The sequence below is a fragment of the Fukomys damarensis genome, unplaced genomic scaffold (genome assembly GCF_012274545.1).
Source record: "Fukomys damarensis isolate Sample0158 unplaced genomic scaffold, DMR_v1.0_HiC HiC_scaffold_33, whole genome shotgun sequence".
In the NCBI taxonomy this organism is placed as follows: domain Eukaryota; kingdom Metazoa; phylum Chordata; class Mammalia; order Rodentia; family Bathyergidae; genus Fukomys; species Fukomys damarensis.
In genome coordinates this window covers 40,960,285-40,979,108 of record NW_022900945.1, presented here as the reverse complement: position 1 = coordinate 40,979,108, position 18,824 = coordinate 40,960,285, and the positions used below count along the sequence as shown (strand labels likewise).

Genomic DNA, 18,824 nt, shown 5'->3' with positions numbered 1-18,824 from the left:
ATCACTGAAAAGGGTCCCATACACTTTGGCTTTAATTAATTGGTGTATGGGGGGTGTCCCTTCTCTCCAAGTTTTTATGAGCACTTGGCCTCCAAGGCAGACTGTAGGTGGTCGCCCTGGCCCAGGAGCTGGCAGAACTCTGAATACATTTGGATAGTCTCTTATACTTGGTCCAGATTAATGAGATACTGTAACAGTCTTGTCATCTCTGAGTCTACTATCATATCAGAGGATAGAAATGGCCTTCCATATACCATTTCAAATGGGCTCAAAGTTAGCCCAGTTTGGGTCATGTTATGTACCTTCATAAGTGCTCTTGGCAGCAATTGGAGCCAGAACTCAGACATTTCTCATCAAGGCAAAGTTTTGCCAGAGCTTAGGGTCTGGTTGGCTCTCTTTTCCTTCCCAGAATATTGAGGACACCAAGTGGACACCTAAAGCTTTTGCCATCCCCTGAGTTATTTGAGAGATAAAATATAGTCCATTGTCACTCTGGAGTGATTAGGGTAGTCCAAATCTTGGAATAATTTCCTTAAGAACCACCTCGACCACCCTGATAGCCTTTTCTGAACATGCAGGAAAGGCACCAATTCAGCTTGTAAAGGTACCATTAGCACAAACATCTGTTTAAATCCTTCACATGGTGGCACATGGGTAGCCTACTTGCCAGTCCTCCCCGGAGTTTGCTCCTGTCATCTGTACAGGTTCTAATGAAGGAAGTGGTTTGGCTTGCCCAGGTTATTCTAGGCACAGAATGGACAAGCTTTGCAGACATGCTATGTGGTTTCCACAAGCCCTAGTCCTATGAAAACTCAAATAACCATTTCCAATGTAGCAACTCTTCCCATATGGAAAGAATCATGAAATGTTTTTATAGCCTTCCACTGTGTCCCTCGAAAAAGAACCAATTTGTTTTCTAAATACCACCAGAGTCCCCTTATTCTGAGACCCATTTATCTTCCTGGGGAGTATAGACTGTTTTTAGTCTTTCCTCAGGAATTGGAAATAAGATTAGCCTTTAGGGTCTGCAAGGCTGCCCTTTATTGCATCCTGATCAGCCTTTTGATTTCCCAAGGAGACTTCACTCATGTTTCTTTGGTGCCCTTTACAGTGCATGAGTGAAACCTGCTTGGGAAGATGTACTGCCTCTAGGAGTTGTAGAATTTTCTGCCTATTCTTTATAGATGATTGCCCCTTTCCTGCATGAGCATGTACTTCACTAGAGTACTGCATGAGCATGTAGCACCAGAAAGGCATATTTGGAGTCTGTATAGCTATTTAAATTTCTGCTTTTTCCTAATATCAATGCTTGAGCAAAAGCTATTAGCTCTGCCTTTCAAGCAAAGATTCCTGGGAGAAAGGGGTTAGTGTCAGTGATCTATTGTGAACTTACAACTGCATAACTTGTCTTTTGATGTCCTTCTTGGACAAAGATATCTTCACCAGTGAACCACATCTCCTCAGGATCTATTTTTTTGTTTTTTCAGACAGGGTCTTACTATGTAGTTGAGACTGACCTAGAACAACTCACTATGTAGCCCAGGCTTGTCTCAAACTCACAGCGATCCTCCTGCCTCAGCCTCCCAAATGCTGGGATTACAGGTGTGTGCCACCACTCCTGGATTCCTCAGGATCTTGATGGAGCAGGTCACTGATGTCTGGCCTGCTTGCATAGGTCTGAGAGATCACTTGTTCTAACTTTTAGTGGCTAACTTCTGGGCCTGTAGGTACCAAAGAAGCAGGGTTAATAGTAGTTCAAGTTTTTATAATAGGAATGTCTAAGAGCATGGCCTAGTACTTAGCTATTTCCCTGTCAACCACAAGTAACCTTTTGTCTCCAGAATAACTGACCTGATGGGGAGTTTGGATTTCTAGACTTTGTCCCAAAATTTACTTTGCAGCTTTCTATTTTAGCACATCTGTAGCTACTGCTGCTCTCAGGAAGAGTGGCCATCCAGCAGCTATTCCATCTAACTTTTTTTTTGTTGTTGTTACCAGGGATCGAACTCAGGACCTTATGATTGAGAAGCAGGCAATAGAACCACTGAGCTAAATCCCCAGCCTCCATCTAACTTTTTTGAAAAGTATCCCACTGGGTGAGTTCTTGTCTTGGCCTTTGGGTCAAGACCCCAAAAGCAACTACACTCTTTTCTGATACATAGAGAAAGAAAGATTTTCTTCAGTCAGGTATTCCCAATGCTGGGCCCTGAGTAAGGGCATGCTTTATTTTCCTAAAGGATCATTTGTCTTTCATCTAGGATACAGCAAGTGACCAGGATGAATTGGACATCTTGCCATGATAAACTAAAAGCAAGAGTCAAAGTTTGAAACCAGGGATTTAGCTCAGTGGTGCCACTGCCTATCTCACAAGCACAAGGTCCCAAATTCAATCCTTGGTACCCCCCAAAATAAAAAGAGTCAAAGTTTGAAAACCCCATCTGCAAACTTACTAGGGTCCTCTGACAGTTGGCCTAGTCATTCCTTACACTGATGGACATCTGCTACTGAACAAAGGGAACTACACTCAAGTATTCCCTTCCACCCACCCTGGGGCCTCTCATAGGGGCAGAATAAGTTGTGAATTAGAGTAGTAAGAACCACCACTTTAGGTTTGATCTGTGGGGCTTAAAGCTATCTGTGTGTACTTTGTGGGACTTACAGCTGTCTGAGAAGTATGATGAGGGGACTGAATAACACTGGGTTCCTCTCAAGTACTAGTCTCTAATGGAATTCCCCGAGTTACTTGCAGGAGATAGGCCTGATTTACTGTCCTGGGAGGAGGTTAAGGGGTCCTTCTAGTCTCATCAAACAGGTCAGAAAGACCCACATTCCCTTAAGAGATAAGTTTGGGTGACTCAGGATGGGGTTATACAGAATATCTTTTTCCTCCTTGGAGGCCACTCTAAGTATCATAGTTCCTGAGCATTCCCCTTGATAAAGAGTCACAAAAACCTGTACATAAGGGATTTCATTCCACCTTGTATGCTTTAAGCAGAAATGCTATGACTGGAGAATAGTTTCATTGTTTAAAGTAACAACCCTAGCCAGGCATGGTGCTGCCTGGCCTGTAATCCCAGCACTCAGGAAGCTGAGGCAGGAGGATCACTGTATAGCCCAGTCCAGGCTATATAGTGAATTCAAGACCAGCCTGTACTACATAGCAAGGCCATGTCTCAAAATACAAAAAACAAAACAACAACAAAAAAAAGTAACAACCCATATCTGTCTCTTGCTACCTCCAAGTTCATACTTAACCCAAACCATATGGCAATAGTGGATGAAGTTGTTCCTCTTTTAAATTGTCAGGATCAAAGCTTTCCCTCTCACCAAGGATACAGAATAGTGGCAAAAATGGTGAAATCCGTGTTGTGGCAGGCCCAAGAGGTTTCTCATTGGCTTGTGTAAAAGCTATAGAGAGAAGGAGACAACTAGGTCTTGACTCCTGAGGGAAGCCCATGCAGAAGGAGGAGACTTGAGGACCCCACAAAGCATCCCTTTTGAGACCCAAATGCATACTATGGACCCCACAAAGCATCCCTTTTGAGACCCAAATGTATACTATGGACCCCACAAAGCATCCCTTTTGAGACCCAAATGCATACTAGACAGACATCTTTGTCTGAACCTTGAGAGTGATGCTGACACTGTTCATAGAAGCATAGAAGAAAGGTCCCTGAGGGCTTCTGTCTCCATTTTGGGGACATATTAACTTCTTAGGAAGAAGGGGGTTATGCCACTGGCTAGTCTTACCTAGTTCTTTGACTCCTATGAGAAAAGGACAGAACTTTTCCCCCAAGGAAAATTCTGTAGCCACCCAGTCGAGCCTGTGGATGGCTCAACTTGATTTTGAGCCTCTTGATGGCTCTACTTAAGCAGAATGGAGCCAATTGGGAAAACTAATCTCTTGCATTTATTTTGATAGTAAAAAGACTTTAGTACTTTTTTTAAGGCAGTAGAGCTGGAAATCAAATTTTGTTTTCTAAGAACTAGGACAGCTCTGCTTTTATATACTCAGTTAAGTTTTATATACTCAGTAGTTAAGTTTTAAATACTGTTCATTTGTTCTATTTAGGTCATCAGGCATAGGTTTTTTTAATTATTCCTTTTTAAGTAAAGAAGAAATCCAGTCAGGAAGCGATAGCTCCAGGCAAATTTTAAGATGGGGAGGAACCAACTCAGCTAAAGCCACACAAGGCACAGGAGTATGTGGATGGCTTTGGCCCATCCACACCCAGCACACCACCAGGGAGGCTCAGGCACAGCTCACTTCTTGCGGCAGCCTGGCCTGTACCAGCCTGCTGGGCCTCATCCCTGGCACAGCCTACTGGTTCCACCCAGTGCCACTTGGAGGGATTCCATTTGCTGCCCAACAATAGGCCTCCAGTGCCATCTGGGAACAGGCATTACCCTCCCCCAGTGAAATCCTTGAGCATTTTTTTTTTTAATGGAAAGCTCAGTTCATATGGCATGTTAATAAAAAAAAATAAGACAAAGAAAAGAAAAAGGGAAAATAAAGATGGTGGCAGTTGACATAAGCCCATCTCCAGCTCTCTGCAGAGAACAGCCTGGTGGCAATGGCCCAGACTAAAACACAAACCAAGAAAGAAGAAACATTTACAAACCAGGGTAAGCAGAGACCAGCATAATTTCCAAAAAGGGTACAAACAAACAAGCGGACAGCAAGGCATACCACAAGAAAAAACTTTATTGTGCCTGGAAGAAAAACAAAAGCCATACAGTCCCCTCTTCCATCACCCATGGCCAGAAAAGCAACAAACTTCATCCTATGAAAAAAGTCCCAGCACACCCAGCTTAGGGGAGACAGTAAGGGAAAGAAGGGCGGGGAGAGCCTTCAGCAAGCTTTAGAGAAAAGCAAAACAGTATGCCCACTGGGTCTTACCTGGTCTCCTGGCTGAGTAAGCCAAACAATGTTACCAGGTTTGGGAGTACAGGAGTCTCCTTCTGGACCTCTGGGGTTTCTAAGTTCTTCTTTTCTCAAACAATGAATTGAACAAAACAAGCATAATGGGTGACAAAGTTTATTTGAAAGAGCAAAAGTGGAAGATAAGGGAGAAACTGGCAAGGGGGCTTGTTATAGCTTCCTGGACATGGCACTCCATCCCATAGCCTGTCTGGAAAGCGGCAGTAGGGCTAGTGGGAGTCTTGGGAGAGAAAAAAATGTACGCAAGCCACATGCAGGTGTGGCCCTGCCCTAGAATCAGAGGGGGCAGTTTCAAAGGGCTGGGGGGGCTGGGCACTGCAGGCTGTGCTGTCCTTTCCTGGGGAACCCAAACAGCCTCGCCCAGCACAGGGTCCCACTGGTAAAGGGGGGGGGCCACTGCAAGGTGGCAGCAGCTTCGGGTAGTGTGGGGTGCCTCAGGGGCTTCTCCAGCTGACTGTGCTAGGACAGGGCCTCATCCTCTGTGAAGGCTGAGTTTACATAGTATGGTCTCAGGTGCTGTCAGCCTGGCTCAGGAGACTGTAAGGGGACTGGGAAGCCAGTGGGGAGGTGCTGACAGCACCAGGATGGCCCCCTGCTGTGAGCTGGGCCCTGCACCACTACATTGGCTGCAAGTACACAGGGCTGGTAGGGGTCGTGCTGGGAGCTGTGCCACAGCTGAACCAGCGCCACCCTGGGCTTTGCGGGGGGCTGTAGTGGGGCTTAGGAGCTGTCGGCCAGCTGGGCCATTTTAATGGCAACTTCATGGCTGTTTCTCCACAGGGAAGCACAGATGAGGCTACTATCCAGTCTCTGTACAGTGCTCCGCCCCCGGGCCAGCTGGCTAGCAATCTCGGGATATGGGGGTGGGTCCCCAGTGGGGATGGAATAGCGAGGGACAGTCAGGCTGTTCAGGGTAGCACTGGTGCAGGGCTGGGGGACCTTCTCAGTAGCTGTAAGCCTCAAGGTGGCTGAGCTGCCTGGGCTGGGAAGGGTATAGGTGTTCTGGGAGTAGAGTACCCAAGTACAAGGCCAGTACACCTCCATATTTCTCATTTTAATTTGGTCTTCAAAACCCAGCACAAAAGTATAGCCCAAAGGATACATATAGATAGAGATAGAGATAAATATATGTAGACATATAGATATAGATATTAATAATACAGGCTAGATATAAAAAGGGGATTCTGATCACTATACTGACCCTTTTTAGAAGTCTTCAGCTAAACCAGTAATTTATCACTGTTATGGTTCAACAAGGTTTCATAAAAGGCCATTGTGACAGCTACAGAGACACAATAAGAGTCTATAAATTTCTTAGCCAAATAGTCTTTCAAAACCACAGAATCCTCACCTGAAACTGGCCTGAAACTGGAGGGGCTTGCTCACTAATAAATAAAACTCATCAACTTTAGATAAATAACACATCAGGCCGAGGAAGACCTTAAAATCAGAAAAGAAAACATCAAACTTATAGATAATCTTCTTGAGCAGGCAAGTGTAGGACCCAGCTGTTTACAGTGCCTACTCGGGTCCTTTAAGGACAACATGTACACCTGGCTTCCCTAATAACACACCTTCACCTTTTTGTTCTGGTTCTCATGTTTGGTTTGTACATTCTTGATCTCTTGGTAAAACTTGTCCCTTCTCGCCTGGAATCTGTCAAACTCCAAGCAGTCACGCAGATAGAACCAATGATGAATATGCCACTGTGCTTTACCAAGGTCCACTGGATTGTCGCCTTAAAGCGAGTCCATCGCTGCTGAACCTCAACTCAACCTCTACCTAGGCCTCCTTAGATTAGTTCTCTGAAGAAAATCCCTGAATGCCCTCTCCCCTATGTGTACCCTTCTCAGCTTGAAACAGCCAAATTGGTCTTCCCCCTTTCTCCCATAAGGGCAATTAGGAACACTTGTTCAGAGGGGAATGTAGTAGTTTAGTCTAGTTATTATAAGTAGGTGATTAATGGAGCCTAAGGATAGGGTCAGATAAAAAAGCTAATACAAGCTGGTTAAGCAAGCAGCCAGTTAAGCTGAGAAATGAAACAGAAAATACAGGAACAGAGGATAGAAAGTTGGGATGAGAATAGAGATAAAGACTCTTCCCTCCAGGGACAGTGCTAATTTAGTTAACAGATTAAACAGTTGACTCCAGACCCCAGATTTCAACCAGATCTAGAGAAATAGATGCAAGATGACCAGTTTTCTTTTGAGCTCTTTTAAACAAGCCCTTGTGCTCTGCCATCTAGGTAAGGCCAAGACAAAGAAATCATGTAGGACTACTTTTACCTTGTAGGGACAGTCAGGACCTTAGGTAGCGTTAGACTGAGGAGCCAGACCCCTTCAAGAAGTAAAAAGGAAATAGCCTTTTGATGGCAGCCAGCACTGAGCTAAAAGCCTGCAGCTTGATACCTTCCATGTAGCTGACATGGACCCACCCAAGTGCCCCTTTAAGTAGGTTACTTCTTCAATCAAAATTACCCTCTTTGGGCCAGGGATTTAGCTCATTGTTTCTGGTGATTACCTCACAAGCGCAAGGACCTGAGTTCGATCCCTGGTACTCCCCCCAAAAAAAATTATCCTCCTAGTCCACAAAACCTAGTCCCCTAGCAACAAGTCCAATAATCAGTCAAGTAGTCACCCTCAGAGGTGGTGGAAATGGGCTCCTATCCCATAAAACAGGACCATAGCCCCAAATTTGAAGGTGTTCCAGCTCTGGACCCCCACACACATACTCCTCTGGAGTTGCTTTGTATCACTTTCTCTTGCAATACCTGTAATGGAGTTGCTTTGCATCGGCCTTCCTCTATGTAAGAGAAAGAGACAAGCCCAGTTAGGGTGAGTCAGGGGACCCTAGACCCAGACGGAATGGATGCAACACCCTCTTCATGGTATCCACCAAGAGCTTTTGCTTATTATTATTTCTAATAAACACCCTCTTAAATTACTCTTTTTGTCCTCGAATTCATTCTTCAATTTTGGGAGACAAAAGAACTCAGATTTATACAAATTTACAGTTACAGTAACATAAAACTGATCAACATACCATCTCAGCTAAAAATCTGCTCCCTGGCAGAGGAATAAATTAAAGATAGTACAATTATGTGGACCGGTCAGCCGTTTGATATCATTCAGGCTGTAACACACTTGGGACAACTAAAATCTACTGTGTCTTGCAAATTTAGTCATCTTATAAAAACAGAAGTATACCTCTAAAAAGTACTTAAAGCATAGTTATCTATCTCAGAATGTTTACCTGTACAGTAATGTAAAAATCAGGACACTAAAAACAAGACACAACAACAAAACATGTGCTCCAACTTGTCAGTAAGATGAGGGTAAGAAATGCTAGTCTGTCCCTAAGCTCCTCCAGTAGTCTCTCAAGAGTGCTTAGATGTGTTAAGACATGCACATAGAACATCCATTATTTAAACTCTTGGACAATTTATTCAGAGAATAAACTGTGTTGGACTCAATTGATTAAACCACAGTTTTAACTAGTACAGAACCATGTGGTTTAAATCACAGTGGTGGCAAACCCACGGTCTGTGTGCTGCAGCAGGCTGGTTGTATCATTGAAAGCTCTAAAAGGTTCGCCGCCGCTGCTATAGAATGACCTTTTCCTATTTGAATAGATTGCAAATCTATGGATCTCCTTGGTCAAAATTACCGTGTGTTTCACAAACCACAACCAACAGCAGTGAAGTAAAACTCTTCCTGGCTCTGGCTCACAAGTGGGGAGGTGTGCACTCCTTCATTCTATGAATGAACTAAAAGTACCATTTCCATTGCACAACACCTTGTGAAAGTTGTTGCTAATCACCACCAGCATGGAAAGCCTTTTTCTGGGATCAGGATTCTCCATATTGGCTGTGATGGTGGATTGCTAACTGAAGGTAACAGGTTTTTTTTTTTATGCCTTTATCCTCTAGGGCAGCTTGAGGCTTCCACTACTGAATTAGTCTTGTGGATAAGAACATTTAACAGCTCAGTGCCATGAATCATTTGATCAATTCCTGGATAAGAGAAATACAGAGTACAGAGTGTGTTGCCTGAAGGGAGTTGTGGAAGAGATTGCAGGAACATCTGATAGCTTTGTAGCTTTTGAAGTTGCAGACCATGTGGTATATCTAGAAATATTTATTCAGAATTACTGTCAAGTGCTAAAACCTGGTAGCTATTAATTCAGTCCCACAATCAACAAGACACATCTGTCCTATGCCTTAGGAATTGTTTTCATCAGAACAAACTGCAGGAGTTGTACCAAAAGATAATATATGGGAGAAATTTGTTTGATTTGAAAGCTAGAGAGTATTCTGGAATCAAATTGTCAGTTCAGATGGTAGCAGGAATGCCCTAGAGCCTCTTCTGGGTTCCTGGGGTTGGAGGGAAAATACCAGCCTTCACTGTGTAGCCGTGCTGTGAGGTCCCTGGTACAGGAACACCCAGGGCCTGCTGGGTTTGTTTTGAAGGAAGAAACAGAAAAGCTCCTAGCTAATGCCTCTCCCAGCCAGGTATGTGTAAAGACCTGAAGAAATGAATTTTTTTTCAGAAAACTGTAGTGAAACGGCTTGAAAGTCTGATGTTTATAAATACAAAAAGTAAACAACTTATCTTTTGAGAGAAAACCCAAGAAGAAAATAACATTAATTAAAGGGCCTAAATTCTCTAACAAAAGTTTTTATTTCATCTGATATCTACTCCCAAGGAATTATTCTATGGGTAAAAAGTTTAGCTAAGGTATTATGTGATCCAGGAGTTTAAATTCCTCAGACTTTGTTGTATAAGTAGCATATGTGCATATATATTTGGCTTGCTTGTATACACGTCTATGTAATTTGTTTTAATGTAAAAGAATTTGTATAATCTATGTTCCTCTTCATTAGCATTTAGTTAAAGCCAGTTGAGTTTCTAACTGATGAAAGACAAACGGTTTAATATACTTGGGAAAATAAAATATATTTTCTTTTGTTGTAAACAAATGAGTTGTTAAATATGTGACAGATTTGGATTCAAATATTAAAATCAAAAGGGTCAGAGTATATTGAACACACTTCTATAAACAATTCCTGAAATTTTTTATGGTGCCTTCTTTCTTTAAGTGGAAAGGATTTTTTTAAACTTGACTTTGAGTTAGTTATGGGAGTTCCTTTAAGTTATGGACATTTCCTTTTTCTACTACCATTGTTAAAATTAAAGGGACTGACTTGGAAAAGGGGGTAAAATTTTTGCCCTCAATTCCAGCCAACCCGGGGCGCCCTAGCTTGAGCCAAGGTCACTAGGAAAAGCAGGAATTATTGCTGTCTTAGGCGGGAGGATTCCAGGAGCCAGGTTTGGGCGCCCAGAAGCCAAAGTAGGACTAGCTGGGTTCTTCTGCTCTCCGGCCTGGGCAGTGGCTCCCTTACCCAACTAGCTGGGTCCTCTAGGAGCTGACAACTGCCCTTGGCTACAGCTGGCTGTTGAAATCAGTGTGGTTGTCTCTTCTTTCCCTTCCTTCCCTTCCTGGCGTTGCTCAGTCTTCACCCCTAGAGTTAGAGTTCCTGGGTGAGGCCTATAAGGGGTGCCTCGGCCTGAGACTAGTGCACCAAAATAATTATCCATAACAATAAATCGAAATTTATCCACAATAATTAATAGAAATCAGATGGTCAGTTCAGAGACCACTTCCCGGTAGCTAGCATAGTGTAGTCCCTGTTGCATATGCCCCCCACCAATTCAGACAGGATCAGCCTCCAGGCTCAGGCCTCCAGACACTATGACCAGGCTCAGGAAGCAGCCTCTGACCTCAAGTTACTTTCCCTGCAGATTTGTCCACAGAGATGCAATAGAGCCATGCCCTCGCACAGCTCCTGGACCTCTGAACTGGTATTGTTCTAACCCTAAAGGGTTTGCTATTTTTAATTATATACACCTTGAATTTCAAAAGAAATATAGATTCCATCAGGAGGAAACTTTTTTAAAAGTAGCATAAATTAAAATAATAATTTTGAAAGACATAGTACACGTATTGTACATTCCTTTTCATCCTTTTCATCTGGTCCCTTCTTTATTGGAAAAAAAAAAAGAGATCATGCCACAGGTCCTGTGAAAAAGAGTCCTTCAAGTTCACTGTAGTTAGCTGTTAGAGACAAGAAGTCAGATGGGAACTTCAGGAAAGTGAAACACATCCTTATGTCTTTATACCCTGAAAGGAATGGAGGTAGAGAGTCAAGCACAAGACAAGGAGGTCTTGCTAGCCAGGACAAGGACACTGAGGAGCTGGGAAGGTGGAGCCCAGAGAACAGGGCCTTTCAGAGGAGGAGAGCACCTCTCAGAGGCAGGGCAAGGGCTGCACCAGCAGGCTCCCAAGGCAGGCCCCCCTGAGGATCATCTGAAGGGTGACATGGATTTCTGAAAAGCAAGAGGAAGTGGTTGGGATTAGGGACACTGGGCAGTGGTCTGAAGCAAGGGATTGTAGCCATTGGTGACTGCAGAAATTCATTCAGTGCTGCCTGATACACTTGATATTCATGTGCTTAGTTCCAACAATGTGGGCCAGTTTTCATTGTTTAAAGAAATACTCGGCCGGGTAATCAACATATATTGGTCATTCTGGCCAAGAGCTTATCGATGATGACCTCTGGGCTGGATTCCATAATCCCTTTAAGCTCTGCAGCTAATATCTAACACCTTCAAGGAAAATTCACAGAAACTCTACATAAAATTAAATCAGAATTTTTCTTTTAAAAATACAACTTATTAGAAATAAATAATAGGCAAATTAAAATGTGCCCTCCTTTCAGGAAATCTTTTCAAAATTTCTTAAGCACTGTGTTATGGCTTGTGTCTAGATGTCCCCTCAAAGCCTCAAGCAGTCATAGGTGGGGCTCTTTCAGCTGTGCCTAGATCTAGAGTGTGTGTGTGTGTGTGTGTGTGTAACTCTCGGATTGAGTCATGGTGCAATGCTAGGCTCAAGGGCACTAGGATTAAGGGTGTGAGTGCTACCCGTCCTGAGTAGCCTGGATAAGATATAAGGGACAGAAAGTGCTACAGTGGTCCCTTGCTGCTTTGCTGTCTTCTGCCCACTCTAAACTGATCTCCTATTAGATGCTGTGTGCCATGCCACCCTGTCTTGGAGCCAGCCCATTATGAACTGAAACCGCTACAATCTGTGAGCTAAATAAACCTTTTCCCCTTTAACTTTGCATGTTGAGTATTTTATGTCAGCAATGGGAGAAAAGTAACTAAGACAGAATTTGGTACCAGAGAAGCGGGGTCGTTGCTGTGACTATACCCTACCATGTGATTTAGGAGCCTTTGGAGCTGGCTTGTGGGAAGGGGAAGAGTTAAGAAAGGGTTGGAGATGCCAGCTGAAAAGTAGAATTAGAATGCCTTAGGCTGTATTTGATGAGAGATTCTGATCAGAGCTCAGAGGACCAGAATGCTGATAGATATGCTGCCAGTGAAGACTGGGCTCAGGAGGTTTCCAGCGGGAAGAAGGACTGCACTGGCTGTTGGACTCCAGACAATGTATGTTATGTCTTGGCAGAAAGTTTGTCTGCATTTTGCTCCTGTCCAGAGACTTTGCCTGAGACTGATAATAAGGGTTGCAGACTAACCTTGCAGAAGAAATTTCCAGGCAGTCTAATGTTGAGGTGGTGGCATGGCTACTGTGGGGGGCTTTTAGCCAGATTTATGCTGAGAATCAAGAGCAGAGAGCCCAGCAGAGTGATTCAAAATTTTGAGAGTTTAGCTAAAAAAGAAGCTCCAGTAAACTTGCAGCCTACAAAGATGGAACAGAGGAGAAATTGGTTGCTGAAGAGACTAGCAAGAAAAAGCCAAGTGTTTCAGAAGACAATAGAAAAGATGGCCTGAGGACATTACAAGAACCAATAGAACTCCAGCCTTTGCAGCCTAGAGTTGCAAAGGCAAAAGACTGCTTTAAGAAGAGAGCCCCAGAGGGCCAGTTTCCAGAATGGTGGTACCCTGGAGAAGTTTTCCTGGGGATTTGGTTCCTAGGCACTTGACCTCTACAGCCAAGAGAGAAGGAAGCCTGGCTACTGCTCCAGCTGGCAGAAGACCTTGGCATCATCCACATGGTGCTGGTTTTAGGTGCATACAGAATGCAAGAGTTGTGGGGTCAGGCTTCCACCTAGATTTCAGAAGAAAGCCTGGGAGGCTGGGCAGTGTGCCCCTGAAAGGGTAGTAGGTGAAGCTGTGAGTGTGAGGCGAAAGGTACAATAGAGACCCCAGAAATTTGGAGGTCAGGAACCTGGGTCATCTGAGGAAAACTGCAAGGAGAGAGCAGAGCCAGCCCCAGAGAGAAGCCATGGGAGTTATAACCACTGACTGTGCCATAGTGACAGAGCCACCCAAGCCCTTTGGAGGTCACAACTTGCCACAGGTTACCAGGGATGCTGGAAGTAGAACTGTGAGGCTTAATGTTTGCCCCGCTGGGTTTTGGTCTTGTCTTGTTCCTATTCCTTGCTATCCCCTTGTTGGAAACTTTTGGAATGGAAATGTCTATCTTGTGCCATTGAATGTTGCAAGTGTTTAACTTTGTTTTCATTTGTATGGGTTCCTGCAGCTAAGAATTTGCCTTAAATCTCAGAGGAGACTTTGGACTTGGACTTTTCAACAATACAACTGTTAGGACTGTAGCAACTCTTAGAGATGGACTAAATGCCTTTCGCATAAAGGGATGTGCATGAGTCTTTGTGGGGCCTGGGCAAAATGTTATGGCTTATGTTTAGATGTCCCCCAAAAGCCTCAAGCAGTCATAGGTGGGGCTCTTTCAGCAGTATCTGGATCTAGACTGTGTGACTCTCAGATTGATTCATGGTACAATGCTAGGCAAGGATCAAGGGCACTAGGATTAAGGGTGTGAGTGCTACCCAGCCCAAGTAGCCTGGATAAGATATAAGGGACAGAAAGAGTTGTGGTCATCCTTGTTGCTTTGCTACCTTCTGCCAACCATGAACTGTTTCTGCTCTTTGATGTTTGTACGCCATGCCACCCTGCCAATTATGGACTGAAACCTCTATAAACTGAGCTAAATAAGCCTTTCCTCCTTTAATTTTGGGAGTCATATTTTGTCTCAGCAATGAGAGAAAAGTTACTAAGAATTACTATCTGAATAAACTTAGCAGACCCAGAAAAGAAACAATACCTTAAATGTAAAAAAAATTAAAATCACTATTTACAAGATGCTGCCAAAATGGTTTTAAGAAAAAAGTTTCCTACATGTCTCAGATATGAACATGGTAATATAAACTCATTTTCAGAAAGCTGAGTATCAGGGCTGGGGCTTTAGCTCAGTGGCAACGTGCCTGCCTCGCAAGCACAAGGTGCTAAATTTGATCCTTGGTACAAAAAAAAAAAAAAAAAAAAAAAAAAAAAATAAACTGAGTATCAACAAAATTTAAGATAAAAATTATAAAAAAAAAAAAACAAGGAGAAAATATTGAAACTTTCACCAATATGCTTATGACCCCAATAGTTGAAGTTCCAAAAATATTGCCTGTAATGACAGAGCATTATTCCAACAACAAAAACAAAAAAAGAAACTGAAATTAATAAAAATCAGACCTAAGAAAGAATTTTTAAAATTAGTACATATGACTCCTCTGATTAAAGGAGCACTTTTTCCTATCTACATGTTAATTGTACAACCAAGTAGAACAAACACACAAAAAAATAAAAATAATTGAAAGAAATTAAGATCTGATGGAGGTCATATTGCATCACAAAGAACAATAATAAGACAAAAGTACACTTGCTCTTCACAAATTTGAGGCCTGACATTTCACAGCTTTCCAAAAAGGAAAATGTTACATAAACTGTCACTGTCATCAACTCCACATAAGCCCAGCATAAAAGACCTAGCCTGGGGAACCAACAGAGTACAGGTGATTGTAAATCACTGTCCCTTATGGGGTGTAATCCAGAACAAGGCCTTGCACCTTAGGGAAAGAACATGAAGTTTTAATTATAACTGCATTTGTACTTGCACACTGCAGCTAAGGCTAGAGTCAGACAATGAGACAGATTGGAGAACAGAGAGGGAGAGGGAAGAGAAGGGCATGTGGAAATGATAGGGAAAACTTTTATAAATAACAAAAACCTATAAAGCGTTACAATGTAAAATGGCTTCTGCCATCTCTAACAGCAGTTTGCTTTGTTTAGCTCAGAACTACCAGGCACTGAAGGCGCTAATTTCTGAATGAGGCATTTGGTCCCACCCTGAGATAACAGGACGCAGCAAGACCTTGAGCTCTGAAGAGACTGGAGCCACACGATCACAAAAGTGTCGAGATGAAAGAACCCATTGCTAACATTTGCTCCCCTGACTCTGAACACCCCTTCCTATGGGCTAGGATAGATAACTAGGCGAATCTCAAAGGTAAACTCAACTAGCTACAAGGAAGTATATCTGGATTGAAAGTTAACTATCCTGTGACCGTGATTTGAACTGTGAGAATGAAATGTGACCACTCAAATAAAGTCAAGGCTGTGAAACCCTATAAAAGGAGGAGTTGTAACCCAGTGCGTTGTCAATCCAGGCACAGCTTATGTGTGATCGACCCTCATCAATGAGTAAATTTGTTATTTTACTTCCATTCTGCTGCCTCTCTGTGTGTCACTTACCGATTCCTTCTGCAACAGACACAGCAAACAATTAGGGTATGTAGGGGCTCCTTACACTCTTGTTTCAAATTTTCCCAATGTCTGTTATTATATCAAAATAAAAAATTATAAAAATACACATACTATGTGATCCACAATCTACATACATATATTATTAATTAATTCATCACCTAAGACTTGCATTAACCACATGAAATGAATCCTGAAATTGCTTTATTCTATTCTTTAACATTTTAAGCTTACTATTTTTTTACATTTTTAAAAAGTTTTATTTGCAACTGATACATACTAATTGTACATATTTATAGGGTATCATGAGATGTTTGATATATCATTCTATAATCAAATCAGGGTTTTTAGCATATCCATCTCTTCAAATATTGATCGTTTCTTTGTTGAGCACATTCTAAATCACTTTTCTCTTTACTTTGACACATCCTGTATAAGTGTGAAATAATATCAGCCTATTATGCAATAAAATGCTAAAGCTTATTCCTCTTATTTAGATGTAATTTTGTACCCATTGTATTCTCAATCAGTCCACACTCATCTTTCCTCTAGGCTCTGCTAAACATTACTCTGTATTTCTGTGAGATTAGCTTTTTTTTTTCTTTTTGATTCCACAAACAAATCCAATCATGCAGTACTTGTCTTTCTGTGCTGGGCTTATTTTACTTAGCATAATAACACCCAGGTTCATCCATAGTACCACAAATGACAGGATTTCATCTTTTTATGGCTGAGTAATATTCCATTGTGCGTATGTACTATATTTTCTTTACCCATTCATGTGCTGATGGGCACTTTGGTTGATTCTGTATCTTGGATATTGTGAATAGGGCTGCTAGAACATAAGAATGCCAATATCTCTTCAAAATATTGATTTCATTTCCTTTGAAAAAAAGAGTCTGTAGAGGAATTGCTGGATTATATAATGGTTTTAATTTCTTGAGGAATTTCCACAGTTTCCTAAAATCGCTGTACTAGTTTACATTCCTGTAAACAATGTATAAGAGTTCCATTTCTGCACATCTGTGCTGGCAAGTTTTTTCCTCTTTTTTTTAATAATAGCCATTCTACATGGGATGAGGTGGTATCCCATTATGGTTTTGATTTTTCATTTCCCTGGTAACTGTACAACCAGATAACTATAGGTATATAAAAGATACTGAACATCTTTCATATCCCATGGATCATTTGTATGTTTTCTGAGAATCTGTATTCATATTTTTGCCTATTTTTAAATCAAGAGTATTTGGGTTTGTTTTGGTTTAATAGTTTACATATATTTCTTTCACATCCCATCAGTTGTCTCTCCGCTCTATTGATTACTTTCTTTATGAACAGGTACAAATTCCCATAATGAATGTGACCGTTATGTCTGGCAAGCATGTACCAATTTTTAAAATGCACAAAAAGGTTTTTTTAAGCTATTAGAGTAAAAAGAATGGATTTCCAGTTTTACCAGCACATTTATTCTCCTTTCCCCCATTCTGTGTTCTTGGAACCTGTGTTAAAAATTAGTTGACAGGCTGGGGATTTAGCTCAGTGGTTTCACCGCCTGCCTCACAAGCACAAGGACCCGAGTTTGATCACCAGTACCAAAAAAATAAATAAATAAATAGTTGGTTATTACTTTGGTCTCTATTCTGATTCATTGATCATTGTATCTATTTTTATGACAATACCATGCTGTTTGATTATTATGGCTTTGTAGTACAGTAGTTTATCACAAAGTAGAGTGATACCTCCAGCCTTGTTCTTATTTTTCAGGATTGGTATAAAGGTCTTTAGTGGTTTCATATCACTTTTTGGATTGATTTTTCCATTTCTGTGAAGAATGGCAGCATTTTGGCAGATATTTTAATGACTGATTTTTATATAGTTTATATAAAGGCATTTTAATGATATTAATTTTTCCATTTTATGAGCACGAAATGCCTTTCCATTTGTGCATGTGTGTTTTCAATTTCTATCATTCGTGTTGTATTATTTTCATTATAATGATATTTCACCTCTTGTCAAGCCTATTTTTAGATGTTTTACTTTTTGTAGGTATTACAAATATTACAAATGAAAAATATAATTTCAAATATAATTTTATTTTTGTAGGTATTATAGATGAGAATGCTTTTATCTTTTTATTGAGAGTCTCCCTATGTAGTTGAGACTGACCTGGAACTCACTACGTAGACCAGGCTGTCTCAAACTCACAGCAATCCTCCTGCCTCAGCCTCCTGAGTGCTGGGATTACAGGCATGTGCCACCACCCCGGGCTAGAATGCTTTTTAATTTATTTTTCAGATTGTTCAATCTCAGTGTATCATGAGTGTTCACTAGAGAAATAGATATGATGTAAAATATATAAATATATACGGATTTTCCAGGTGTGGTGGCACACACCTGTAATCCCAGCACTCGAGAGGCTGAGGCAGGAGGACTGCCATGAGTTCAAGGACAGCCTGAACTACATACTGCTGGGAGGTGTAGACTCAGAAGTCAGCCACCATCATGAATGGGCTCTGACTTTATGAAGCTAGCTGGGCAGAAAAAGGCAGGGCCTGATTATAGTGCACCCTTGGCCCATTCAAACCTGCTTCCATGAGACAACAGAGCACATCCTCCATTCCCAAAAAGCTGAGAAAAGTAAGATCCAATTCAATGTGGGGTTTTTTTTTTTAAGAGGATTGGATCATGGAGCATTTTACTCATTCCGGGATTAATTCAGAGCTAAGTGTGTTGTTGGAAGTGGAGCCTGGTCAGAAGAGCCAAGTTACCATGTTTAAACCTACCAAACATGGACCGGAATTGTTGAAACTGAGCCAAAACAAACCTCTCTTACATTACATTGTGAGTGTTAGGTAATGTGTCCCAGGAGGAGAAAGTGACTAAGAAGGGGCCAAATGCTGTAATTGGAAAAATATTGTCCTAGAAATGTTGGCTAGCAGGCAGAAGACCAGAGCGGCCATTGTTTGGAAACAAGGAAGCAGAAAGGGCTGCTGCAGGGGGTCCCAGAAGCCATCAGACTCTCAAGGCAGCCACTGTGGCATCAGGTACAGATCAGGAAAGAGAGAGAGACACTTGGGCAGAGAACTTGGTGATCGGGTGGACGGGCTGGGCAGCCAGTGTTCCAGGGTACAGATTAGGGAGGATGTGACTCTGGTGGTCACACAGCTGGCCTCCCATGCAATCCTGTTCCAAGGCCAAACAGCCTAATCCTAGCCCTGGTGTAGTGATTCTTTGAGAGCTGCTGGGGTACA

The 18,824-nt window shown here is 42.0% G+C and overlaps 1 pseudogene; it reads left to right on the top strand.

Moving 5' to 3' along the window:
* The first annotated feature begins 8,540 nt into the window (after positions 1–8,540).
* LOC117283992 lies at positions 8,541–9,506 on the top strand (annotated as a pseudogene).
* The last annotated feature ends 9,318 nt before the right edge of the window (positions 9,507–18,824 follow it).